The following is a 27,817-nucleotide window of genomic DNA, read 5'->3' on the forward strand; positions in this document are numbered from 1 at the left end:
CATGCAACCCCAAGTTCTATCCCTATCACTGGGGGGACAAAGACTATATATATATATATATATATTAATGTTTGTGTCAGTCCTAAGGCATGAACTCAGGGCCTGTCCCTGAGCTTATTCTGCTCAAGGTTAGTGCTCTACCACTTGAACCACTGTTCTACTTCCAGCTTTCTGGTGATTAATTAAAGATAAGAGTTTAAAAAAAAAAAGAGTTTCATAGACTTTCCTGCCATAGCTAGCTTCAAACCATAATCCTCAGATCTCAGTTTCCTGAGTGGCTAAGATTATAGGTATGAGCTTCTGACACCTAATTTTTGTTTATTTTTAATTCTGTGTGGTGCTAAGGTTGGACTCAAGACCTAGAACTTGCTAGGCAGGTGCTCTATCTACCATTTGAGCCATAGCCTCTGGCTCTTTTTACTTTAGTTAAATTTCAGATAGGGTTTTACATTCACATCACACCTCCATGTCCCACTGGTCTCCCTAACTTTTTATCACAGCTGGCCTTGAACCACAAAGCTTCTGATTACCAACTGTTGGGCTTACATGAATTAGCCACTGTGCCCAACCCTAAGTGAGTCATAAGACTGGCTGGTGATGACAGCAAGCTTCAATTACATTGATACCCCTAGTGTTTTTAGAATAACATAGTTTTAAAACTTGGCTGTGGCAACATACAGTGATAAAGAGATAATGAAGGTTTACATAGTTATAAGGGGAAGAAAGTCCAATCAGCCTGATAGAATGATGGAAGGCTTCTTGAAGGAGGTGATCCCTGTGCTGTCTTGAAAGATAAATATGAGTCTATGAGACAACAAATTAGAGCCACTCAGGATAAAGAGCACAGGCTAAGGAATGGCATTTTGCAAGTTCAACCATTCATTCCCCCTTGGGTCTCCCCAGAGTACCCCAAGGACAGGCAGGGGCCTTCCTCAAGCTCCTGCCACACTGGGTCCTCACCCTAACCCAGACAACACACTCCATGTCCTCACCAGCACTGAGCCACCAGGGCCCCTGCAAATGCAGCACACTAAAGAGGACAGCGCTGCCTCCCCACTGAGATGAGACAATCCACACCTGCTGCACAGCCAGGCTTACCAAAGCTCCATCACCCCACAGCTAAAGAAACATGGTGGCCTTGGGAGGACTCAGCAACTCCAAAACCACTGTAGAGCAAGTCTCCAAGCCACTGCAAAGCACACAGTACCCTCAGGCCGTAAATCACTATCTCCAATAGCAAGAAGAATGCTCGAGACACAGGACCTGAGGCACAGTTATTTCCAAACACAAAGTCAGGATGGCCCCAGGGTTTACATAAAACAGATCCAACAGGTTGACATTATTTATTACCAGACAAGCTCTAACTCTATTCAGGAGACCATGAGACTCACCTCCCAGAATGGGAGACATGGAGGCCTAGGGCCAAGGATGTTAGCCCCCTCAACCAACAGAAGTCTATAGGCATATTGCAGACATGTACAATGGCCATGAAAAAGGTCTCATGCCTATCTGAGTATTTTGTGCCTGTGTGCGTATGCACCTGTCCCAGGGCTTGAAATCAGGGCCTGGACACTGTCCTTGAGCTTCTTCCCCAGGCAGTGAACATGGTGTCTTCCTATCAGCCCAGAGAGACCACAGTAAACCACAGATCTGACGGTAGCATTACCTAATCTTGTCCCTGTTGTATTATAAGTAGATTGTGGAAAGTCCTGCAAGCTTTTGAGGACATGGCTAGGCTTTGAGTTATGTTTGTGTTTCAGAATTTTCTCAAGTGACAGACACTGTGAGTCTATATTCTTTGGGGACAGAGATTAGGTAAGATGCCACTGGAGGGCCCAGAAAGAGGGCTAGGGTATGGAGGAGACTACACTGGCCTGGGAAGGAAGCAAAGATTGCTTTCTCTCTTTCTTTCTTTTCTTCATTACCATTTTAGTTTATTTCCTTGCAATAGTTTATAGGCATTTTTGTATGACATTTTAGATATCATAAAATCATTTTTGTGGGCTGGGAATATGGCCTAGTGGCAAGAGTGCTTGCCTTATATACATGAAGCCCTGGGTTTGATTCCTCAGCACCACATATATAGAAAAGGCCAGAAGTGGTGCCATGGCTCAAGTGGCAGAGTGCTAGCCTTGAGCACAAAGAAGCCAGGGGCAGCGCTCAGGCCCCGAGTTCAAACCCCCGGACTGGCAAAAAAAAATAATAATAATTTTTCTATGTATGCCAATACTAGAACTTAAAACTTGGGGCCTGGTGCTCTTTCTTGGCTTTTTCTCTCAAGGTAGTCCTTCTACCACATTAGCCACAGCTTCACTTCTGGCTTATTGCTGGTTATTTGGAGATAAGAGTCTTACAGACTTTCCTGCCCAGGATGGCTTTGAGTACTAGGATTACAAGCATCAACTACCAGCACCTAGGTATAAAATTCATTTTAAGTATATGGTTCAGTGGCTTTTAGTATATCCACCAGATGCATTCCATCACCACTAATCCAAAACATTTTTAACACCCCCTCTTCCAAAATAACAGTAGCCCATTAGGAATTACTGTCCGTTTTCCTTCCTCTACTTTGACTCTATTTTCTGTCTCTATCTTCCTTCCCACAGGTGATTGAATCCAGGGCCTCATTCTTGCTAAACAAGCACTCTACCACTTATGCCATCCTCTCAGCTCTATGTATGTCTCACAGACATGTTTTAAGCTAAGTTAGTTGTGACAGACTTCCTTGTTTAATAGTCTGTCTGCAGTAAGCCTTTCGTAAATGAACAAACTCCCATTTTCAAATTCAAGTATAGATAAATCATTTTATTAATGTATAGTAACTATACACAGTTTCCTCTTTTAAAAAAACAACTGGTATCAGAGTTCGAACTCAGAGATTCATCCTTGCTTGGCTGGTGCTTTATCACTTGAGCCACACCTTTAATTCAGCTTTTTGTTGGTTAAGTGGAGAGAGGGTCTTGGGGATTTTTCAAACCAGCAGGCACCCAATCACTGTAACTGCTATTTGTGTTTTCACAGTGGAGCAACAAAAGATTGGCCTTGAATTTGCAAGATACTCCTACTTCAGGATTATGGTTGTGCACCAACATGTTCAGTCTAATCTTATTTTTTCCTAAACTCCAATCAGAAAAGCAAACTCCAGCCATCACATTTCTTAATACAAACTTGTAATACAGATCTTTAAAAATCAACAAAACAATGATTTCTCATACTATAATGAACACATATTGGTACTTGATTCTTATTCCCACCGATTTTGATTTGATGTTGATATTAGCTAGGAAAAAGCTGAAGAGGGACCCCACAAATAAGTTAGCTTTCCATCAAGTTGGCAATACAGATGGAATTTCAAGGGCTGAGATTCAAGCTCTTGGCTAACTGAATATTCTTTTCCTCATAGTTACTGGTCTTTAGCTCCTCAGGCCTGACATTCTCATTGCCACATGTATCAAGAGAAAACTATCAAGCCTGTAATCCTAGCTATCTAGAAGGCTGAGATCTGAGAATCATGGTTGGAAGCTAGCCTGGGCAGAAAATTTCATAAGACTCTTATCTCCAATTAAGCACGTAAATAAAGCCTGAAGTAGGACTGCGGCTCAAGTGGTAAAGTGCTAGCGTTGAAAAAATCTTAGTGACGTTGGCAGGGCTGGGGCGCTCCTGGCTCAGGCCTGTAATCCTAGCTACACAGAAAACTGAGATCTGAGAATCTCAGTTTGAAGCCAGCCCAGACAGGAAATGTATGTGAGACTTTATCTCCTCCAATAAACTACTCAGAAAAAGCCAAAATGGCACCTGTGGCTCAAGTGATAGGGTGCCAGCCTCAAGCAAAAGAAGCTCAGGGGGCTGGGGATATAGCCTAGTGGCAAGAGTGCCTGCCTCGGATACACGAGGCCCTAGGTTCGATTCCCCAGCACCACATATACAGAAAACGGCCAGAAGCGGCGCTGTGGCTCAAGTGGCGGAGTGCTAGCCTTGAGCGGGAAGAAGCCAGGGACAGTGCTCAGGCCCTGAGTCCAAGGCCTAGGACTGGCCAAAAAAAAAAAAGAAGCTCAGGGACAGAATCAGGCCCTGAGTTCAAGCCCCAGGACCAGAAAAAAAAACCTACGAACAGAACCCAGGCCATGAGTTCAGGCCCCAGGATGGGCACCAAATAAAAAGAACTATCAGTGAGGGAAGGAGTGACATTATCCAAAAAGAACTGTAACTGTAACACCTCTGTACATCACCTTTATAATAACAATTCTAAAAAAAAAAATTAGGGAACTATCAACCAAGGAAAGGTTACATATTCCCACAATCCCATTCAAGTAAAAGTCCCAAATGATCTGGGTTTCATGGTTATGCTGATAATCCTAGCTAATAAAGAGGCTAAGGGGGGGTATGAGGGACAAGGTAACAAAGAGTACAAGAAATGTATCCAATGCCTAACGTATGAAACTGTAACCTCTATGTACATCAGTTTTATAATAAAAACTTAAAAAATAAATAAATAAATAAATAAATAAAGAGGCTAAGATATGAAGATCGCGGTTTGAAGCTAGCCAAAGCAGACTCATCACTAAAAAGCCAGAAGTGGAGCTGTGGTTCAAGTAGTAGAGTATCAGCCTTGAAAGAAAAAGGCAAGTAAGAAGAACAAAAAAAGGGTACAGTTTGGCTCTGCCCCCAGTGTGGCCCAAGGTCAAGTGTCTCCTATAGAATAGAAGTGAGAGCTGACACAAGAGCCATACACAGCAGATGTGCAGTAAATGTAGCTTTGCTATGTGTGTTTTCAACAGAGGCGTTTTAACAGTGCTGGCGGCTCACACCTATAATCCCATTGACCCAGGAGCCATCCCAGGCAGACAAGTCCATTAGAATCTTAACCTTCAAATAACTAGTAAAATCTCTAAGTGGAGGTGTGGCCCAAGTGGTAGAGTGCCAGCCATGAGTGGAAAAGCTAAAAGAGAGCAAGGTCCTACCTGGTGCTGCTGGTTCACAACATAATCCTACCTACCTGCCCAAGAAACTGAGGGCTGAGAATCAACTTCAAAGCCAGTGGAGACAGAAAATTTCTGTCCCTGGTATTCTTAGCACTAACTAAGCAACAGAAGGCCAGAAGCAAGGTGTGGCTCAGATGGTAGAGTTCCAACCTTTAACAAGAAAGCCAAAAGCACAAGGCCTTGAGTTCAAGCTTTAGTACCAGCACACACACACACACACACACACACACACACACACACACACACACACACGTGCGCGCATGCGCGCACACCTGTGAACATATGCATGTGCTAAAAAGAATTTGGGGCAAATTGCTAGTGTTATAAGAAAACTCAGTCACAAGAAACAGAGAAGCCACCAATTAAAAGGCCAAATTATTAAAAAAAAAAAAAAAAGGCCAAATTATGAGTCTTCACTAGAGAGCCAGAGGTGGACTCTTGTCCCAAAGACCAGCAGCCCCAAATGCAGCCAGCACAAAGCTTATATAGGCCAAAACCACATAAGGTATGTGGAATTAAACCTAACAAGAGTGTTATACATGAGCAGAGAAAACCATCAAGGGAAATAATCAGGGGAAATCAAAGGGTAATTTTCTGGGGGAAGCATAGACCCAGTTTCCTTACTCCACTAGGTTCAACAGGGAGCTCACCTGCTCCACCCCAAAGTGGGATGATAGAGGAAGCTCACCTCAGAGTGGCCTTTGAGTCACCACCCAGCCCCTCCCTGCCCTATTCCTTTGTTCTCTAGGAGATGAGCTGTGACTCACAGGAGCCTGAGTCCTGGCTTGTGCCCTTCTGACCAGATCTGAGTCACTGAGGAAACTGTATGTACCATCTCCTTTCCTCAGTGCTTACCTCACCAGGGTCCTGCACTGTGCCTGATCCAGCTGCTGTATCAGACCACAGGGGAACCTCCACCAAGACCACTATCACAGTCACTACCTTTACCACTAAAACCTCCATCACCATCACTGCAACTGTCAGCATCACAACAGTCACCACCGTCACCATCATTCCTCTTACCTTCACCACCATCATCACCATCACTACCATATAACTGTCACCATCACCACCACCACCCAATCACTACCTCCACCACTGTCACTGTTACCAGGACTACCACTACCATCATTACAACTATCACCATTACAACTTATCATCACTCTCACCACATCACCACCATCACCAGTGTTACCATCAAAACCATAACTACAACTATCACCATGATCACCACAGTCACTACTAGCGTCATAGTAACCACCACCTCCACAATGTCACCACCACCATCACCTCTGTCACCACCACTACCAATTCCACCATCATGCCACTACAACCACCACCAAAGACCACCACCACCATTATCATCACTAGCAGCATAACCACAACCATGCAATTATCACTTCCATGGTCACCTCCAACTCCCCTGCCACTATCACTTCAACCACTACCATTACCTTTACCACCACTTATTCTTTTTTGGCCTTTGCCTATTTTTACACTGTGTTTCATTTTTATTTAACTCAAACCTATAAAGACAAAACCTAGCAGTTATAGTATTCGTGCACATTCACATCCTCTAGTTCCTCTTAAGCTTTTTTTTTATTGTGGCAAATTGTGCATAAAATTTATTGCTTTAAGCCAGGTACCAGTGGCTCATGCCTATAATCCTAGCTATTCAGGATACTGAGATCTGAGGGTCCCAGTTCAAAGCCAGCCCTGGCAGGAAAGTCTGTGAGATTCTTATCTCCAAGTAACTTCCAAAAATCCAAAAGTGGATCTGTCTGACCTCAAGGAACTCGATCACTCAGCCACATCTCTAGCCCATTTGAACCATTTATAATCATACAATTCAGCTGCATCTGCAACATTCACAGTGTCACACAACCATAACTCCATTTCTAGAATACTTTTGGAAATCCCAGACAGAAACTCTGTATCCAGGAGGCGGTAGATCCCACCTCCTCTCCACTCCCCAGTCCCTGAGAACCTCCACTCTTCCTCTGCCTCTATCATTGCCCAACTCCAGGAATCATTAAGTAGAGACATACAGCTCTGGTACTTTCTTGGACCCAATGGAAACTGTTTTACTCTGTTCTACTTTCAACATTCTTTTATCAGAACCAAAGCAGCCACCTCATTGAGGATCTCCCCCTATGGGTAACGTACTGTTCTAAGGACCAAGGTTTATTTATTTTTAGTGCTAGCCCTGGGGCTTGAACTTAGGGCCTGGGTGTTGTCCCTGAGCACTCTACCACTTGGTCCACTTCCTACTTTTTGGTGGTTAATTGCAGATAAGTCTCATGAGCTTTGAATTGCAGTCTTCAGATCTCAGCCTCCTAAGTAACTATTATTACAGGTGTGAGCCACTGGCATCTGGCAAGGCCTTGGGTTTATTAACTTACTGAGCCCTCAAAACAATTGTCTGAAGTGAAATGCAATCATTTTAGTCCCATTCCACAGTCAAAGAAATCAAGGCTCTCAGACAGCAGTGCCAGCACCTGACCCCAGGCACAATGTCCATTTTCCAGGTTCCCCAGAGATGACAGAAACGCTGCTCTGCCTCTAGAGCCTCCCTGACCCAACAGGGCACTTAGGAAGACGGTCTAACATCTCACCTTGCTCAGGACTAAGAGCTAAAACAAAGAGAAAGTGGGGAAGGAAGTCACCATTGATGGGATTTGACTAACTAGTTCCTTCCTTCCTTCCTTCCTTCTTTCCTTCCTTCCTTCCTTCCTTCCTTCCTTTCTTTCCTCCTTCTCTCTTCCCCTCCCTCCCTTCCTTCTTTCTTTCTCTTTTTCTTTCTTTCACTGGTCCTGGGGCTTGAAATCAGGGCCTGGGTGCTGTCCCTAAGCCTCTTTATCCTCAAGGCTCTAGCACTTTATTTAAGCCACAGTGCTACTTCTGGCTTTCTCTGAGTAGTTTATTGGAGAGAAGCATCTCATGGATGTTTCTGCATGGCTGTTTTCAAACTGTGACCCACAGATCGCAGCCTCCCGAGCAGCAAGGATTACAGTTAAGAGCCTCTAGCGCCCAGGTGTGATTTTTTCCCCAAAAAAATATCTTTTCTGTCCATTTGCACTTAAGACCTTGGACTTGCTAGGCAAGTCCTCTACCAGTTGAGCCACACCTCTAGCCCTCTATTTTATTTCTGAGATATAGTTTTGCTGATAACTGTCCAGGCTGACTTCTACAAACTAGTTTCTTGGAGTGAAGACTAGCTCCATGGTGGGAAATGAGGCCTTGTTGGAAGATGCCTGGAGCAACACAGGGTCAGGGGATCCAAAAGGCCTGCCCTGTCCCCACTGCTCCTGTCCACTCTACTCCATGAGTGAAGTATCCTTATTGTGGGGCCAGACATCACTGATCACCTTCCCTGACACTCTAAGCAAGTCATCAGGACCCGAGGAAACCACCAGCCCCTGCCTAGGCCAATATTCAGCCCTGGACTGGTAACCAGAGCCATAATCAACCCAGCTTGGCCACAGCTCTTGCTCAGGACAAAGGCCCAGCATTGGGCACTGCCCTGAAATTGACAAGAACCCAAACTGGGTGTTGCCCAGCAGTACTGAGCAGGCAAGGTCAACCAAAACTGTTACATCAACTCTGCTACCTCAACTCCCCACAATACTACACAGCTACTTCACAGGCAATAAGTCATCAAGAGTTCAATAGCAACTTTTTTTTTTTTGGCCAGTCCTGGGCCTTGGACTCTGGGCCTGAACACTGTCCCTGGCTTCTTCCCGCTCAAGGCTAGCACTCTGCCACTTGAGCCACAGCGCCGCTTCTGGCCGTTTTCTGTATATGTGGTGCTGGGGAATCGAACCTAGGGCCTCGTGTATACGAGGCAGGCACTTTTGCCACTAGGCTTCAATAGCAACTTTTGGGAGGAGGGAAAGAAGGTTTTTGCAAGAAATACCTGATTGGAAGGTCAGCTCATCTCTCACTTTCCCTGTCATTCACACTCTCACACACACACACACACACACACACACACATATGTATATACATATATATGTCTACATATTCATATATATGAGAAAAATATTTTAATATTTTTATTTTAAATATTACATATACATATTTAAATAAATGTAATATGTAAATGACAAATATTTTATTTTAAACATATTTCAAATATATATTTAAAATACAAAATATATCTACATATATTCATGTACATAAGTGCATGTAATAATTTATAGGTTTAAAAAGACCTAGACAACTTGAGAGTAGGGATAGGAAGGAGAAAAGGGGGAGAACAAAAGAAGGGGTGACACTGACCAGGAAACATTATAATCTGACTTGTGGAGTTGTAACTACTTTGTACAACTACTTAATAATAATAACAATATTTTAAAAGTCTACAAGTGGTGAGTGCCAGTAGCCCATGCCAGTGATGCCAGCTACACAGGAATTTGTGATCTGGAGGGTTAGGTTCAAGGCCAGTCTGAGCAAAAATTTGTGAGATTCTATTTCAATAGAATCTACCTGCCATCCCAACTAAAGCATGAAGTGTAAGGTCACAGTCAGGGCCAGAAGAGACAGGAAGTGATACACTATCTCAAAAATAAGCAGAGCAGAAAGGGCTGGCCCATGGCTTGTGCAGTAGAGCATGTTTGCCTAGCAAACATGAAGGCTTGATTAAAAACCCAGCAACTCAACAAATGCAGGCAACAACTGCATTTTGTCTCTACTATCTAAACTGTCCTTTATCTGTTCAAGGAATTCATTACCTATGCCAAGCAAGATGCAGGAAATGCAGTGGGAACAAAAACAAGAAAAAATCCAGATGAGCACCAACAGCTCACACCTGTCATTCTAGCTACTCAGGAGGTTGAGATCTGAGAACCCCAGTTCCAAGTCAGCCCAGGCAGGAAAGTCCCTGAGACTCTTACAGCCAACTAACCAGCACAGCTGAAAGTGGAGGGGTAATTCAAATGGTAAAGTGTCAACCTTGAGCAAAAAAGTTAAGGGACAGCACCCAGACTCTGAGTTCAAATCCCAATACTTACACACACACACACACACACACACACACACACAAAGGAGAAAGAAAGGAAAGGAAGAAGAAGGAAGGGAAGGGAAGGAGGAAAGGGGAAAAGAAAAGGAAAATCCCTGCCCTCGTGGAATTAACTTTAGTGAAAGAGGCAGACCATAAACAAGATATATAATAAAACACAAGTAGACCAGATAATGATATAGCAGTAAAGGGAAAAAGTAAAGAAGGGAAGGCAGACAGGAATGTTGGTCATGGAGGACTGAAGAAGTGAAGGGTTGAGCCCTGCAGACATTGGGAGAACTTTTCAGGAAGGAGAAAGACAAGTGCAAAGGCCCTGAGGTGGGCAATCAGGAAGCACCTGGGCTAAATTGGCTGGAATTGGGTTATGAGGGGAACAGTAAACTAAGATAGGCATCAGAAGCCAAGCACTGGTGGCTCACACCTGTAATCCTAGCAACCCAGGAGGCTGAGATCTGAGGATCAAAGTTTAAAGTCAGCCTGAGTCTTACCTCCAATTAACCACCAGAAAACCGTTAAGTGGGACTGTGGTTCAAAGTGGTAGAGCACTATCCTTAAGAGAAAAAGCTCAAGGACAGTGTCAAGGCCAGAGATCAAACTCCGCAACTGACCAAAAAACAAAACCAAAAGGCATCAGAAAAGAAACATTACCAGATCAAGTGAAGACTGTAGCCAGTCTAGGGATCTAGGGTTTGTGGTAAAGAAAACAACAGCTACTCAGGGTTGTCCCTTCTGTGAGTAAAGAATGAGCTGAAGGGAGTGAAGGCCAGGGGCTGGGGATCAGCAAAGGCATTTGGGGAACACTGGCTTGGACAGGGCAGCTGGAGTACAAGCGGTGAGCAGTGGCCACATTTTGAAAGCAAATACAGTGAATCTGATCAGGATGAGGATGAGAGAGACAAGAGTCAAAGATGATACCCAATACCCCAGCACTGAGCCTGAACAACCTGCAGGAGGGCTTGTCAATTACTGAGATCTCAAAAGTCGATGTGGAAAGTAAAGGGACCTGAGATCCAGGAAAAGACTTTCAAGCAAGAGAATGTGACCAGCTTCATCTTGCACCACTGGTGACTGGATCTAATGGCACCAAAGTATGGGTCACTGAGATGAACCAATAGTCACTGGAAATCTGGGTGAAGGATGTTTGGGAAGGAAGAGTGGGAACCAGGTGTGACAGAAAGGACAGGTTCAAAGAATGGATCTGCAGCATTAATGACAATCACCAAAAGCAACCAGAAGCAACCAGAGTGTCATCAACAACTGAATGGAAAAAGAAAATGTCCACCTCCCGCACACAACTAAAGCAAAAAGGGTTGGAGGCATGGATGAACAGCAGAGTACCTCTCTAGCGGATGCAGGCCCTGAGTTCAGTACTGCCCAGACCTCAGTACTGCCTCCACCCTCCCAAAATAAAAGCTAAGATAGTAAAGATAGTAAATTTTATGTTACATGTATTTTATCACAGTTTCTAAAGTGATAGACAATGGAAGGAAAACATACAGTAAGAACCCCAGACAGTTCTTTCATGAAGTTTGACCTAAACTGATGAGAACTGGTGGCAAAATTAAAGGGAGATTTTAAGGTGAAGAGAGGGTTTTCATTATTTTTAAATTGAAAGTAGTAACAGCATCCTTATTTGCTGATAGGACTGAGGCAGACAATGTCTTCAATTATTTTATATTACTTCAAATTAAAAGCTTTGGGTGGGTAAAAGCATTCTTGAACTCAATGGCAATGATGGTTGTTCAGTCTTGTGAACATGCTAAAACACATGTACACTCTTACTTATCTTCCGGTGCTGGCACTGGACTTTGACCTCAGAGCTGGAAGTGGTCTCTAAGTTTCCCACTTGAGCCAAAGCTTCCTTTCTGGCTTTCTGGTGATTAACTGGAAAAAAAAGTCTGATGAATTTGTCTGCCTGGGCTGACTTCTAACTGTGACCCTCTGATCTCATCCTCCTGAGCAGCTAGGATTACAGGCATGAGCCACCCATGCCTGACTCTGAATTGTACACATTTAAAAGGCTGGTTTTATAACATATAAACCATATATCAATAAATGATAATAATAATAATAATAATAATAACTGGCTGGCCACCAGTGACCCATGTCTGTAATCCTGCTACCCATGAAGCTGAGTTCTGAGGATCTCAGTTCAAAGCTAGTCTAGGCAGGAAAGTCCGTGAGACTTTTATCTCTAATTAACCAGCAAAAAGCTGGAATTAGAGTGGTGGCCCAAGTAGTACAGTGCCAGCCTTGAGCAAAACAGCTAAAAAGGAGAGGGCAAGACCCTGAGTTCAAGGCTTAATACTGGCACACAATCAATCAATCCATCAATGAGGTAACTCCCCACTTTACAACAGGATCCAGTTTGAGAAACTGCCATTGCTAGGTGATGCCATGACTGGGCGAATAAACAACAGTCTATACTCACACTGACTCACACTGACAGCACTCACACTAACTCCATGGGCCTCTAATGCCATCAAGAGACTGAGTAAACATGAGATGCATGAAGCTGCTTCCAGTATACCACAACATACTGTTTTACAATAGCCCATCTGTGTGTGGGATGATTGGGATGATGTCTTACTATGTTGCTCAAGCTGGCCTCAAATTCCGGGGCTCAAGCATTCCTCCCACTCCCCTCCTCAGTGACAGGGACTACACAGGTGCACCATGATGGTTGTTGAATTTAAAACAGAGCTAGGCACTAGGATCATTGCCTGTAATCCTAGCTATTCAGGAGGCTGAGATCTGAGGATCATGGTTCAAAGTCAGCTCAGGCAGGAAAGTCCTTGAAACTCTTATCCCCAATTAAGCACCAAAAATAAGCCAGAAGCGGAGCTGTGACTCAAATGGTATAGCACTAGCCTTGAGCACAAAATCTGAGAGAATGGTAAAGCACTAGCCTTGAGCACTGTTCAGACCCTGAGTTCAAGTCCCAGGACAGGCACACACAGACACAGACACACACACACACACACTCTGGCAGTGCAGTTTGTTTATACCAACATCATCACAACCAAACTTAAGCAATGTGTCTTCTTTCCTTATTGCTACAATGTCACTAGACAACAGAAACTGCTGGGCTCCATCACAATCTCTTGGACCCTAATTGCTAACAGGTCCCATCTTTAACTGTGGCATATGTCTGTAATGGATCAGTCATAAGGCAGCGAATTCCTCTAGGATCATCTCCTCCTCCTCCTCCTCCTCCTCCTCCTCCTCCTCCTCCTCCTCCTTTCTCTCTCTCTCTCTCTCTCTCTCTCTCTCTCTCTCTCTCTCTCTCTCTCTCTCTCTCTCTCTCTCTCTCTTGCTTGTCCTAGGGCTTAAACTCAGGGCTTTGGCACTGTCCCTGAGCTTTTTCTCTTTTTTTAAATTGGGTTTAAGTTACTACATATATTTCATAGTACATATTTTAACCTTCACAATAATGAAAACCATCATTCTACTCTACAAAGCTTATAAACTCTATGAACTTAACAACAAAATCATTTCTTCCAATTTGGGTGATATGTGCATTTCTTTCCTTTTGTTTAGTAACACCTGTTCCCTCTTTCTCTCTCATTCCCTCCTTCCCATTACCGCCTATGCGTTGCTTAGTTCATTTTCATCAATGTCCGATATAGCTGATGGGCCTCTTCTGCTATATTATTTTTTTCACTTGTTTTCCACTCATGCTGTGCCCTCCTTCCACTTTCCCTTGGGTGTGCTCCTGTATATCCCATATATGAGGTCGAGAATAGAGAGTCACCTAAAAAATAATAGGACATTTTCAGAAGAGGTCCTTTGTTTCCTTGTCTTTGGGGTTCTAAGAGGAGCTTGGGTCTTGCTTTTCTCCCAAGGCTGTCCTCTTTTGTTCCCAAAGCTTCTTTAGCTGAAGGGTAGCACTCTACCACTTGACCCATGGCAACACTTCCGGCTTTTTCTGTTTATGTGATACTGAGGAATCGACCCCGGGGCTTCATGCATGCTAGGCAAGCACTCTCCACTAAGCCACCTTCCCAGCCCCCTCTGGGACCTTCTCTTCCACGTAGCCACATCCCACTCCTCAGGGCTAAGGACCAAAAAGGCCTTGCACTTGGCAGCCAAGTGCTCTTCCACTGAGCTAAGTCCCCAACCCCTCCACTCCTGCTTCTAAACATTTTTTTTCCTTCCTTCTGTACAATTTCAAAAGCACTGTCTGACTCTCTTGGGTTTTGTAGTTGTTGTCGGTACTGAGACTTGAACTCAGTAACTCACTCTCACTCAGATTGCTTGCTCACAGATGGCACATTTGAGCCTCACCTCCAACCTAGCTTTTTGCTGATTATTTGGAAATGGAGTTCCCAGGACTCTTTTGCCCAGGTTGGCTTCCTGCGTAGCTAAGATTAGAGGCGTGAGCAAATCGGCATCCAACCTTTAACTTTCTTCATGAGCATTTGTTATCATCCCAGCACAGGGCTGCTCTCATCTCCATCTACCCTCCACTCATCTCCCGCAGACTGTTTGCATCTCCCTCAATTTTCCAGCTCTCTCTCCTCCACATGACTTGAGTAGTCATCTAAACATGTTTTGACTCTCAAAGCAGGCCAAGGATTAGTGAGGTCCTGCCCAGCCCAGAACACATGAACTGTGAATGATTTTTTAAGGAAACCACTTGTGTTTGCAAGACTGCACAGAACTTCAGTGAAATTAAAGCCAGGCAGAGAGGAGAGGATGGTTCGCCTCGCCCTCTGGGGAGACTTGTCATGTGAAGAGGTCACATAAGGTCAACGGAGCTTTGTCTTCTGAAGCTGGGCCAGAGTCAAGGTACCAAACCACGAGTGAAGCACACTTCCTTCTTTGGGGGTGGATTATATCATCATGTTCTTCCCCTAGCTTTCTGTGCACAGCCTCTTCACTACCATCTAGGGTAACGGCTTAAGTAAAGGAGATCAGCTAACCCAAAAAGCTGCACTCTTGTGAAAATCTCAAAACAATGTCTATTGCACAGAATCCTTTTCACTCCAGAAACAAACCAAAAATGCTGCCTTTTAAATGGTCTTTAAAAAAAAAGCAGTAATAAATAACTTCAATTACACGTGCACGCGCACACACACACACACGCAAGCATGTGCACAAGCACTGTTCTTGTTTAAAATGCAAGCTGGTATCTGGGCTAGAAGTGTAGGGACCTGAAGTTTCAACTGCAGTTTTCAAACTTGCTCTACAAGGGTAGAAAACAAAGTTCCCAATGATACAAATGCAGTCAACTTCACTTTTTCTTTCTTTGTCCTGAAGAATAAAACCTCTGGCTCATGCCAAAATGTTACATCTGGAACATATAAGTGCTTGTGGGGGTTGTGAACAACATTTTTAATACGTGTTGTTATTCCCTTTCATTCTTTTTGTTTGTTTTGTGCCATTCCTGGGCTTGAACTCAACCCTGACTTTCTGTGCTTAAGGCTAGCCCTTTACCACTTGAGCCACAGTGCCATTTCCAGATTTTTGGGTAGTTTAGTGGAGATAAGAGACTCACAGACCTTTCTGCCTGGATTGGCTTTAAACCACAATCCTCAGCTCTTAGCCTGTGCATAGCTAGGATTATAGGCATGAGCCACTGACGATGCCCAGCTCCTTCTTATTCGTATTCCACCCTTCAAACTGCAGAGAACTGGGCAGGGAGAGATTATCTTAGCAGGAGAAACCTTCCCTACAATAAAATATTTCGGACAAAACAGGGTGAACAAGGGCCTTACTCCACCGGGAACACCAACTACCAGCAGCAGTTTCAGGGCTGTAGGCCACCCTGCCCCAGGGTACTCACCTCCTCCAAGTTAGAAGGCAGGAGCATCGAGACACCAGGCACCTCCCATTCTCTGTTCCCTCATCCCAGCATGAAGGGCAGCCAGGGCTGACAGATGCCTCCCAGCTCCCAAACTCTACCACACTGTGCTGTGTCACTGCTGTCAACAAGAAAGAGAGCTCTTTTACACCCCTGGATACGTGTCTGTGCAGGCTGAAGGGCGGGCTCTGAGCATCTCCTCTGCAGACTCAGCAACTAGGGGAGCCGAGTGACAATAAAGTACCAGGTTTCTTGCTGAGGGTTGTCAAAAGGGTGAGGCCTTCCCACCTCCCCAACCCCAAGCCCAATATCCAAACCCATGCCATCAACATAACTCCTACCCAAATGTCAGCTATGGCTGAGAATGTGGCTTAGTGGTAGAGTGCTTGCCTAGCATGCATGAAGCCCTGGGTTCAATTCCTCAGCACCACATAAACAGAAAGAAAAAAAAAATCCTAAGTAGTGCTGTGGTTCAAGTGCCTTAAGCAAAAGAAGCTCAGGAACAGTGCCTGGGCCCCAGGACTAGCAAAAAAAGAAAAAAGTCAGCTATGCTGGACACTAGTGGCTTATGTTTGTAATCCTAGTTACTCAGAAAGCTGAGATCTGAGGATCAGGGTCTGAAGCCAGCCTGGGCAGAAAAGTCCAATTTAACCAGCCAGAAGTAGAGCTGTGTGGCTCAAGTGGCAGAGTGCTAGCTTTGAACAAGAAAGCTCAGGGACAGCCCCCAGGCCTTCATTTCAAGCCCCAGGTACAGGTACAGGCACAGGCACAGGCACAGGCACACGCACACACACACACACACACACACACACACACACACAATCTTAACTATCTTTATGCACACATCGACAAAGTGATCTGAAAAATCACAGGGCCAAAGAATAAAATCAGCTGATTCATATTTCCTGGTTGCAAACTTATTCCAAAGCTATGTAATTACAAAGCATGTATCCTGAGGGTGCACACACAGTACTTGCACACTGGGAGATATCAATTGATTCTCACCAAGATTCAGTGAAGGAGACTAATCCTTCTCTTTTTTTTGAGACAATGATACTATTTAACCCAGGCAGTCCTACATAATGCCTGAGTTCAAGGGATCCTCCCAGCTTAGCCTCTAGAATAACTGGACAACAGGTAACATTTAAAAGGATAAAGCTTCAGCACTTAAAAGGATAAAGCTGAATCAGGAGCATCTTGAGTTTGAGGCCAACATGGGCTACACAGTGAGTTCCAGACTTCGCCAGGGCTATGTAGGGAGACAATATCTCAACACTTCTTCCAGAATGAAGTTGGAACCCTACCTCACTGCATACAAAAATGAACTAAAACTAGAGGGGTCGGAGGCGTGGCTTGGTGGTAGAGCACCAGCCAATGAGCAGTGTCAGGTAAAGAAAGGGGGGGGGGGGAGGAAGGGAGGGAGAGGGGGAGGGAAGGAGGGGGACAGGGAGGGAAAGAGGGAGGGGAAGAGGGAAAAGAAGGAAGAAAGGGAGGGAGGGGGAGAGAGAAGGGGGAGGGAAGGAAGGAAGGAAGGAAGGAAGGAAGGAAGGAAGGAAGGAAGGAAGGAAGGAAGGAACCAAGGAACCAAGGAACCAAGGAACGAAGGAAGGAAGGAACTCTGAGAAGAAAACACAAGCATAAGTATTCATAACCTTGAAGTAGGCAAGTTTCTAGAACCAAAAGTAGGAGTAGGAAAAGAGATACATTCGGCTTCATCAAAACTAATAATATGTACTCAAAGGACACAATCAAGAAAGGGAAAAGGGAACCACGGGCTCGAAGAAAATACTGCAAAATCACCTATCTGACAAGGTATTAAGCCCAGAATATACAAAGAACCCTTACAACTCAACAGTAACAAGACATGTACTATGTTCTGATCATGTGTGTATATAGAGCTGTGTGGCTCAAGTGGCAGAGTGCTAGCTTTGAACAAGAAAGCTCAGGGACAGCCCCCAGGCCTTCATTTCAAGCCCCAGGTACAGGTACAGGCACAGGCACAGGCACAGGCACACGCACACGCACACACACACACACACACACACAATCTTAACTATCTTTATGCACGTATCGACAAAGTGATCTGAAAAATCACAGGGCCAAAGAATAAAATCAGCTGATTCATATTTCCTGGTTGCAAACTTATTCCAAAGCTATGTAATTACAAAGCACGTATCCTGAGGGTGCACACACAGTACGTGCATACATATGTACATGTGGTAACTATATAGGTACACACACGTGTATCTGTATGTATTTATATATATACATACATGAATATTTGTGGTTTTTAGGACTATCTTACAATGAGCAAAAACATACAATATTTGGCTTTTTTTTACTTTGACTCAAATTTAAAGTGGACAATTTTGCTAGGTACTGGTGGCTCATACCTGTAATCCTAGCTACTCAGGAGGCTGAGATCTGAGGATGATGGTTCAAGGCCAGCCCAGGCAAACAAATCCAAAAGATACTTTTTTTTGGGGGGGGGGGGGAAATTGATGTTTATAGTAATTTTATTCATAATTTATAAAATATTCATAATTTACTGTTTACAATAGTAACTCTATTCATAATTTACAAAAGATGTTCTTCAACAAGAGAATAAGCAATCAACCTTAGAAAGGAATAGTAGCGGGGAATTGGTGGCTCACACCTGTAGTCCTAGCTACTCTGGAGGCTGAAATCTGAGAATCCCAGTTCAAAGCCAGCCGGGGCAAGAAAGACCATGAGACTCCTATCTCCAATTACAACCAGAAAACCAGAAGTGGCTCTGTGGCTCAAGTGGTAGAGTGCTAGCCTTGAGCTGAAGAGCTCAGGGATAGTGCCCAGTCCCAAGAGTTCAAGCCCCACGACTAACAAAAAGAAAGAAAGAAAGAAATAGTATTCAGTGGTAAAGGGATTATTATAAAGAAGGTGCTGGTTCCCCATGATGACTGAATTTTTAGAGACAGAATACATACCCAAAAGGCCATGTATCACAATAGTCCAGGAATATGGTGAGGTGCCAGACTTTGAAGTCAGGCCCCACCACGTGAACCCCATTTTAGAATCGAACCCTGAGCCAATCAGATTTGTACCTGTGTTCTAATCTTGCTTGCACAGCTGATTGTTGTAACCTTGTTCTTTGCCTTTATAAGCCCTGTGTAATCACAGCTCGGGGCTTCCTCCTAACCTCCGCTGTGTTGGTGGGTAGGACGAGGCCCGAGTTGGCAGCTCGTTAAATAAAACCTTGCCTTGCTTTTGCATTTCGGAGTGTCTGAATCTCGGTGGTCTTCTTGGGGGTGGTCTTGCAACTTGGCACAACATTTGGGGTTTCGTCCGGGATAGCCCCAGAGACCCCGAGATCCCAGACTCCGAAGGTAAGAAAACAGCGCTGTTCATTTGTCTTGTCTGTCTGTTTTGCTTTTGCTTATACTTGTAGGGCGTGAGTCAGTTTGGTTTTTAGCTCCAAATGACCAGGAGGGCCTCCTAAACGAGACTCCACCCGCCCACCTTGTACTTGGGTCTGCTCCTTCTGCTTATCTGGCAGGAGGTTGTGGGCCAACTCGGGTCCACTCCTTCTTACAGGAGGTTGTGGGCCAACTCGGGTCCATTCCTTCTGCACCCTTGTAGGAGGTTGTGGGCCAACTTGGGAGATCTCCAACGTGTAACTCGGGTCCACTCCTTCTGCACCCTTGCAGGAGGTTGTGGGCCAACTCGGGTCCACTCCTTCTTGCAGGAGGTTGTGGGCCAACTCGGGTCCATTCCTTCTGCACCCTTGTAGGAGGTTGTGGGCCAGCTTGGGAGATCTCCAACTCGTAGCTTTTCTTAGGCCTGTGTGTTTTCCTCCTTTTGTATTAATTGTTTGTTTCTTGTAGCCTTTTGGACTGAACATCTGATCAGCTATGGATAACGTTCTATCTTGAGGACCTCCACCTAGCCCCCTAGACTTGATCCTAGCTCACTGGAGGGAGGTTAAGGAGATAGCTCATTTTTGTGTGTTTCTTTCTTGCACTGTGCCTGACTGACAAACGGATGATGGGGAATGTTCCTTCCACTCCCCTGGACTTGACTTTAGCTCACTGGAAAGATGTACAGGCGATGGTTCACAATCAGAGTGTGAGTGTCCACAAAAAGAACTCTGGGGGGACCCCCACCCAGCCTTCTTAAGCAGAAAATTGTTTGGTGCACTAAAATGTTTTACTAAGACTAAAAATGTTTTACTAAAACTATCAAGCCCTGGAAAATGAGGCTGGAGAATGCTAAAATCATTTGCTAAAGGTTTTTGTCTTAAAATGTACGGCCGATGCTTATTCAGCGCGCTTTAAGATCTTTTGAAAATGTATGTGTGTGTGCATGTGTGAGTGTGAACATGTTCAAGACTACAGTATGATGCAAAACTAAGTTTAAATTCAAAGGTCTTCATGCCATGCAGTAACTGGGACTGAAGAAAAAAAAAAAAAAAGGCTCTTTTGAAACAAGCAGCCCGTAAGCAAAGGGCGGCACCTGGTTTCAGATTGCCTGTGAGCTTCAGTTTTTCTGATGCAGATAAAAGCTAAAGTGTTGTGTTAGTGTTAAAAAGGCTTTGGAAATCAAGAATACATTTCTAGATAAGAAATTTGGAAGTAAAATTGTCCTAAATAATTATTGCAAAGTGAGAAAAGGAGAATTATGGCTACCAAAATGTTTAATTGCCATTCCAGCTTCTTTGTAGGTTTTTTTGTAACAGTTTCCAGCAGGCCCACAGAGAAGCACAGGTGATTCCTACAAGTTTGTCAAGATCTAATACTGACCCTTAAGTTCCAGGTAAGAGCATGCTTAAAAACTACTGTGTGGACCACCTTGTTGCTTATAATTGGAGTAAAGTGGCCCCTTATAAGACTCATTGATCTGAATCTGCGGTTCGAAGCCAGCCCGGGCAAAGAAAGGTCCCTGTGAGAGGCTTGTCTCTAATCAGCCAGCAGAGTGCTGGGAATGGAGTAGTGTGGAGCTCAAAAGTGGTACGGTGCTAGTCTTGAGCTGGAGAGCTGAGGGACAGCACTCAGGCCCTGAGTCCAAGTCCAGTGGAAAGTCACTCCTCCTGGGACAAAAGTGATGGAGCATCCAGAGGCAGTAAGCCACTGCTTGGATGGCAGAGATGGTGTCAGATCCTAGAGTCACTACTGTTGGCCTTTCAAAAGTTAAAGCCGGGAAGTCCTAGAAGAATAGTTCATAAGCATGCCTTTCCAGTGCCCATGTCTGTCTACTGGGCAGGAATTTGCCAGTCATCTGTGATAGTGGTTAGTAAGGGTAAGTTTGTCAAATGAGAGGATAGATTAAAATCTCACTCCCCACATTTACTCAAAGCCCTGACTGGCAGTGAGAATTTTAAGCTCATACATCTGTTTAGTAAAGAAAGCTTGTAGACCTGAGATTGTGTCCTTATTGAGATCTGTTAAAGGCCTGTCAGCTTGCCAATGCCCCCAATCAACAGATTACTAAAGGAGCTCGCCTCTGTGGGAATAGGCCAGGTGTGTATTGGGAAGTAGATTTCACAGAAATTTCAAATATTTGCTAGTTTTTGTAGACACCTTTTCAGGATGGGTTGAAGCCTATCCAACAAAGCATGAGACTGCGAATGTAGTGGCTAAGAAGATCCTGGAAGAAATCCTACCCAGGTATGGCTTCCCATCCACCATTGGGTCAGACAACAGACAGGCTTTCGTCTCAAAAGTAAGTCAGGGAATAGCTGCAGCACTGGGGACGGATTGGAAATTGCATTGTGCTTATAGACCCCAGAGTGCAGGACAGGTAGAGAAAATGAATTGGACTCTAAAAGATATGATTCTGCTTCTGTCCCTACCCCCCATTTATTCAGACCAGGGGACTGAAATCCTAAGAACCACGGTGGAAGGAACCCTAGACGGCATCACCACTTGGGTTCATTGCTTCCATGCCAGGCCAGCTGACCCCTTTGCCCTGGATGACAACTACCGTGGTGGAACATGGGAGGTCTCCAAGCACCCAACTCAGCCGCTTCGCCTTCGCCTCAAGAAAAGAAAGTTAGACTGAATATTGTTATAATTTTCTTTTTGCCTTCTTTCCTTACTACCCTGGCTAGTGTTAATGTTATTTTGGCAGCTCACTCAAGTGAGGTGAATCCTGCAGTCCCTTGGTAAAGTAGACTAAGGTTATAGGTTCCTGGCTAGGTAAGGTCAACGCCCCTGAGTCAGCCTGAAGAAATTACAGAAGATGGATGATCTTCACCCATCAGCCCCCCTTTAAAACCGAGGGACCAGAGTTATTTTCGGATATTACTTTTGGCCCTACTGGCCCATACCTTACCTCTATATCATCCCCTAGACATGCAAGCCATTGAAATGGACAGAATGGAGCCATGATTGGCTCCCAAGGTACCAAAAAGAAAAAGGGGGAAATGAGGTGCCAGACTTTGAAGTCAGGCCCCACCACGTGAACCCCATTTTAGAATCGAACCCTGAGCCAATCAGATTTGTACCTGTGTTCTAATCTTGCTTGCACAGCTGATTGTTGTAACCTTGTTCTTTGCCTTTATAAGCCCTGTGTAATCACAGCTCGGGGCTTCCTCCTAACCTCCGCTGTGTTGGTGGGTAGGACGAGGCCCGAGTTGGCAGCTCGTTAAATAAAACCTTGCCTTGCTTTTGCATTTCGGAGTGTCTGAATCTCGGTGGTCTTCTTGGGGGTGGTCTTGCAACTTGGCACAACAATGGCACTGGAGAAAGTAAAACTATCAGGAGGGAACACTCATCAGATTCTAGGAGATGAGGGACTAGCTAATTTTTTTTTTTTTTTTTTTGGCCAGTCCTGGGCCTTGGACTCAGGGCCTGAGCAAGACCTTCCCTGGCTTCTTCCCACTCAAGGCCAGCACTCTGCCACCTGAGCCACAGCGCCCCTTCTGGCCGTTTTCCATATATGTGGTGCTGGGGAATAGAACCGAGAACTTCATGTGTAGGAGGCAAGCGCTCTTGCCACTAGGCCATATTCCTAGCCCCCTAGCTAATTTTTTTAAAGTGAGGTGGAGGGGGTACTCTCAGGAATTTTGAGTGATAGAACTCTTCTATGTACTTATTAGGATGGTGAGAATGTGTCATTGTATATTTGTCAAAACCCACTGATTTGTAATTCAAAAAGAACTGCAGCCTTAATGTACGCAAATTCACAAATCAACCAGGATTACCAGTTGATAGTGACTCAACTAGCTACTCAGGAAGCTAACCCAAGAGGATCGAGGTGCAAAGCTAGCCCAAGCAGAAAAGTCCACTAGACTCATCTCCAAAAAATCAGCAACAAGCCAGACTGGAGACATGCCCAAGAGGTAGAGTACAAACTGAGTAAGTAAGCTAAGCAAGGATGAAGTTTTGAGTTCAAGCCCAGGTACCAGCAACCAAAAGACTCTTATCTCCAGTTAACCATCAAAAACCTAGAAGTGGAGGTGTGGCTCCAGTGGTAGAGCACTAGCCTTGAGCAAAAATAGCTAAACAAGAATGTGAGGCTCTGAGTTCAAACTAGCACTGGCACAAAAACTAAATAAAATGGATACTTTTTAATAGACAAAAGATTAATGGAGGGGCTGGGAATATGGCCTAGTGGCAAGAGTGCTTTCCTCGTATACATGAGGCCCTGGGTTCGATTCCTCAGCACCACATATACAGAAAATGGCCAGAAGTGGCGCTGTGGCTCAAGTGGGAGAGTGCTAGCCTTGAGCAAAAAGAAGCCAGGGACAGTGCTCAGGCCCTGAGTTCACGGCCTAGGACTGGCAAAAAAAAAAAAAAAAAAAAAAAAAAAAAAAAAAAGATTAATGGCACAAGAAATAATGTTCAACATCAACAGGCACCATGGAAATGAAAATGAAAACCATGTGAAACACCACCTCACACACTTTGATTGTAACAGCCAAGATGGGTAGGGCGTGTTATGGAGAGGGCAGTGGTATCTCAGTACTGATAGTGGGGTAAAGTGGCATGGACGATATGGAAAACACTTAGGGAGTTCAATTTTTTTTTAATTTAAAAAATGTGGGGGCTGGGAATATGGCCTAGTGCCAAGAGTGTTTCCCTCATATACATGAAGCCCTGGGTTCGATTTCCCAGAACCACATATATAGAAAATGGCCAGAAGTGGTGCTGTGGCTCAAGTGGCAGAGTGCTAGCCTTGAGTAAAAAGAAGCCAGGGACAGTGCTCAGGCCCTGAGTCCAAGCCCCAGGACTGGCAAAAAAAAATAAATAAAGTGTGCCTGTCCTAGGGCTCAAACTCAGGGCCTAAATATTGTCCTTTAGCTATGTACTCAAGGGTGGTTACCACTTAAGCCACAGCTCCACTTCTAGCTTTTTGCTGGTTAACTGGAGACAAGAGTCTCACAGACTTTCCTGCCAGGACTGCTTCAAACTGTGATCCTCATATCTCAGCCTCCTGAGTAGTTAGGATTATAGGTGTGAGACAATGGCCTCTGCACATGCTCATTCCTTTACTCAGCACAGCTTCCAGCATTTCTTTCTGTTCCCTGCACTTTGTAACCTTCAGCTCAGATGTCTACTGAGAAGAGGCGTCCCTGACCACTCACATTCTACCATATCTCAGCCTCCTGAGTAGTTAGGATTATAGGTGTGAGCCAAAGCCAGCCTAGGCAGAAAAGTCTCTGAGATGCTTATCTTGAGTGATTAATTGGAATTAATCACTTAAAAACAGGAAGTGGAGCTGGGGTTCAAGTGATAGAGTGGTAACCTTGAGCAAAAAAGCCAAGGGACAGTGAATAGCCACCACATTATCTATTATAAAACAAATGTCTTGGGGCTTGGGTGTATATGCACCCATTTGAGTGCTGCTGTAAGTGGTAAAGTTCTAGCCTTAAGTACAAAAGGTCAGGGACAGCGCCCAAGCCCTAAGTCCAAGCCCCAGGACTGGCAAAAATATATATACAATTAGTTCAGTAAACACTGTCATTTTTTAATTTCAATGATGTGATTGGACTTATTAATGTTCAGTTTTTTTTTTAAATGGAGCATGCCATCTCCAAATCTCAGAAATAAATACATGAATGAGAGGACCTTGGGTAATTTCCATGAATAAACCACAATGGTAGAATGTGAGTGGTCAGGGATGCCTCTCCTCAGTAGACATCTGAGCTGAAGGTTACAAAGTGCAGGGAACAGAAAGAAATGCTGGAAGCTGTGCTGAGTAAAGGAATGAGCAAGTGCAGAGGCCCTGAGACTGATAAGTTTCCACCAGCTACATCCCATCCCTGACAGGCAAACAGCCTCTAAACCCCCAGCCTGGCTTCCTCCTTCCCCATCTGACCTTTCTCCAAGATATTCTCAAGATGGTCTTGAATGTTCTGCTTGAAGGTGTGTTCTGACCAAGGTTCAAAGAAACTTGTGTTCCACCATCTCCACTCCCTAAAAAGGGCCTTCGCTGGACAGGGTAAACCCCCCCACCCCACCCCCAGGCACACAGGTCTCTTGGAGAATCGGATGAGGGAGAGAGGAGCCCTCAAGAAAAACACACACATGTGCTCCAAGTGTCTCATGTAAATTTCAGGATTCCAGGGTCCAGGTTCAGCACTCCTATTGTGGAATCAAGAAAAAATAATATAGCCAGGCATCAATGGCTCACACCTGTAAGCCTAGCTACTCAAGAGGCTGAGATCGGAGGACAGAGGTTTAATGTCAATCTGGGCAGGAAAGCCCATAAGACTCATACTACCATTTAAGCCAGAACTGGAAGTGTAGTTCAAGTGCCAACCTTGAGAGAAAAAACTAAGGGCCAGTGCCCAGGCCCTGAGTTCAAGGGTACTGACACAGGCACACAAGAAAAAGAGAAAAGGGTGGGGAAGAGGGAGGGAGTGAATGAAAGAAACAAACTACAGAGGTGTGGTGGCCCCTGGAAACTCCACTGATACAGGGACAATCAGCTAAAGAGGAATAGATGGATAGGCTCCTCAGCCTGTAAATAGACCAAGTTCCACACTCAGACTAGAAGATGTCAGCTAGCCACAGGGCCCAAGGCTGTAAGGAATTCCAGTGAAACCTCATCCACTGGACTCCCACACTACTCAGGCAAGTCAAACATTCAGTACACCAGAGCTTCCATGTCCACGCCCCCTTTCCTAACAGTGACAAAGATCAGCTCTAATCCCCATTCTGAGAAACACTGAACAAGGCTGGTTAAGCATAGGAAGGGTTCCTGCAAGGCTCAAGTTTTGCACTCTGAAGGGGACATTATGCTACTGGATAGATAAAGCCAGATCTGTAGCAGGAGCCCAAGGAAAGAGCTCTTGAGAGCAAGAGGCTGGTGGGGGGAGAGGGTGTACAACTATCGAGATGTCTGGAATAACAATAACAGCAACTAACACACACAGAAGTAACAGTGTGCCAGTCACTACTGAAGGCACCTTAACCTCACGGAAGTTTGTACAGCAGATCCTTGGTATCCATGGGTCTATACTAATAAGGAGGCCATGTTGAGAGAGGAAAAAAAAACACTGTGCATGTTCAGCACTGTTCTGCAGAGGCTTGATTCATTTTCCCCATATCGCCACCCAACTTGCTAAAGACATGTCACCATTCAACAAGTCTCACATTTTCACACTGGCCCCTAAATTTAGTGTTGTGTGCCTTTTCTGGCTTGGGAGGATAACCAAACTTTTATCTTGCTTCTAGGGCACCATTTAGGTTTTGTGAGGCAGATCTTCACAAAATCAAAGGCAAGGAAACACTCATCAGAGCACTGAGGCAGATTTTCACAAAATCAAAGGCAAGGAAACACTCATCAGAGCACATAATGATTTAAACACATAATTTAAACTGAAAAGAACAGAGGACAGACTGGGAGTTTCAACAGCATCAAATATGGTGCAGCAGACATTAAACATTTTTGAAACTTCTTTTGATTATTTTTTTATCAATCTGGTCAAAACTGCAGGCAACGCATCTCGTAATAATACCCACTGCTGTTGGCTTGAAACCTGAGGATTGCTGAATAAGCCAACCCTGGCAGAAAAGGTGGTGAGATTTATCTCCAATCAACCCAGAGGAGAGAGAGACTGAAGGGGAGGTATGGCTTAAGTGGTACAGTACCAGCTTTGAGTGGAAATGACATGCCGGAGCACAAGGCTTACAGTTCAAACCCCAGTACAGGCATTAAAATAAATCTACTAATAAGGTGTATTATTATAATCTCCATTTTATAGGTGAGGAAACTGAGCCGTGTAACTTGCCCTAGTTGGAGACACCAAACGAAGCCAGCAAGGTTCTCCTCTTTCCATGCCTCAGGGAAGAAAGCAGTGACACCTGGGCAGGGCATGGAACACTTAAAATTAAGTTCCTGTAGTACATTCTGGGGAACTGTTGTTTAGCAGTCTTCACATCCTTGCTCCGTGCTGGATGCAAGCCTGGTCCTGGCAATGAATCCTGGCAAGCCAAGACCTCCAGCAACAAGCTGCTCGGTTTCTGCCATGTTCAAGGCCACGGTGAGCCGGCGGGCTGGGCGAGGGCAGCCCTCCGCCGCCGCGCGGGCCACGACCACCCACCTCCCAGAAGACGCCCGCGCGCCTCGGGCTGCCAACCCCAGGCTCACCTGCACCCCTCGGCGTCCGTCGCTCGCCTGCCCTCTCCCGATCCCCGGCTTGAGACACGGGTCCCCGCAGTGGGCCGCTGGCCGTAGGGCCCTGCAGCCCCCCGCAGTGAGTCCGCTGGCGCAGAGCCTCGCAGCCCTGCGCCCCCTGACCAGCCACAGAAAGTCTGGAAAGGGGCGCGCCCGGACAGGTGGCGCCGCCCTCCGGAAACGGCTCCGGGAACTTTCACCCAATCGCCGCCAGGGGACTGAAGCTGGGGTCCCGGGCCGGAGCTGGCGGCCGGTGGTGACTGGAGGGGTGCGGGTCACCTGCGCGGCGGCCCGGGGCGCTCCGCGTGCCCGGGCGGGGTGCCAGCCGGGAGGTGGGCTCGAGCGCGGCGGCGAGTCCGGTCGGGCTGGGCGGTCCGTGGAGAGTCAGGCGAAGGCCGGCCGTACTCGCCT

At 45.3% G+C, this 27,817-nt stretch overlaps 1 protein-coding gene across 6 annotated transcripts in view; it reads right to left on the reverse strand.

Moving 5' to 3' along the window:
- Positions 1-27,817, reverse strand: part of Arhgef3 (Rho guanine nucleotide exchange factor 3) — a 326,782-nt gene extending 298,965 nt beyond the window's left edge. Inside the window, exons 1-2 of one of the 6 annotated variants that reach the window (XM_048355789.1) lie at positions 27,530-27,777; positions 27,137-27,252 (exon numbers count right to left, since the gene is read on the reverse strand). The gene's annotated coding sequence lies outside the window, so the exon portion shown is untranslated. Of the gene's footprint in view, positions 1-15,790; positions 16,135-16,678; positions 16,698-17,903; positions 17,922-27,136; positions 27,253-27,379; positions 27,491-27,529 lie in introns of those variants that run through there. The other 5 variants (XM_048355783.1, XM_048355787.1, XM_048355785.1 and 2 more) reach the window with 5 other exon arrangements.

Source organism: Perognathus longimembris, chromosome 10 (assembly GCF_023159225.1).
Source record: "Perognathus longimembris pacificus isolate PPM17 chromosome 10, ASM2315922v1, whole genome shotgun sequence".
Taxonomy (NCBI): domain Eukaryota; kingdom Metazoa; phylum Chordata; class Mammalia; order Rodentia; family Heteromyidae; genus Perognathus; species Perognathus longimembris.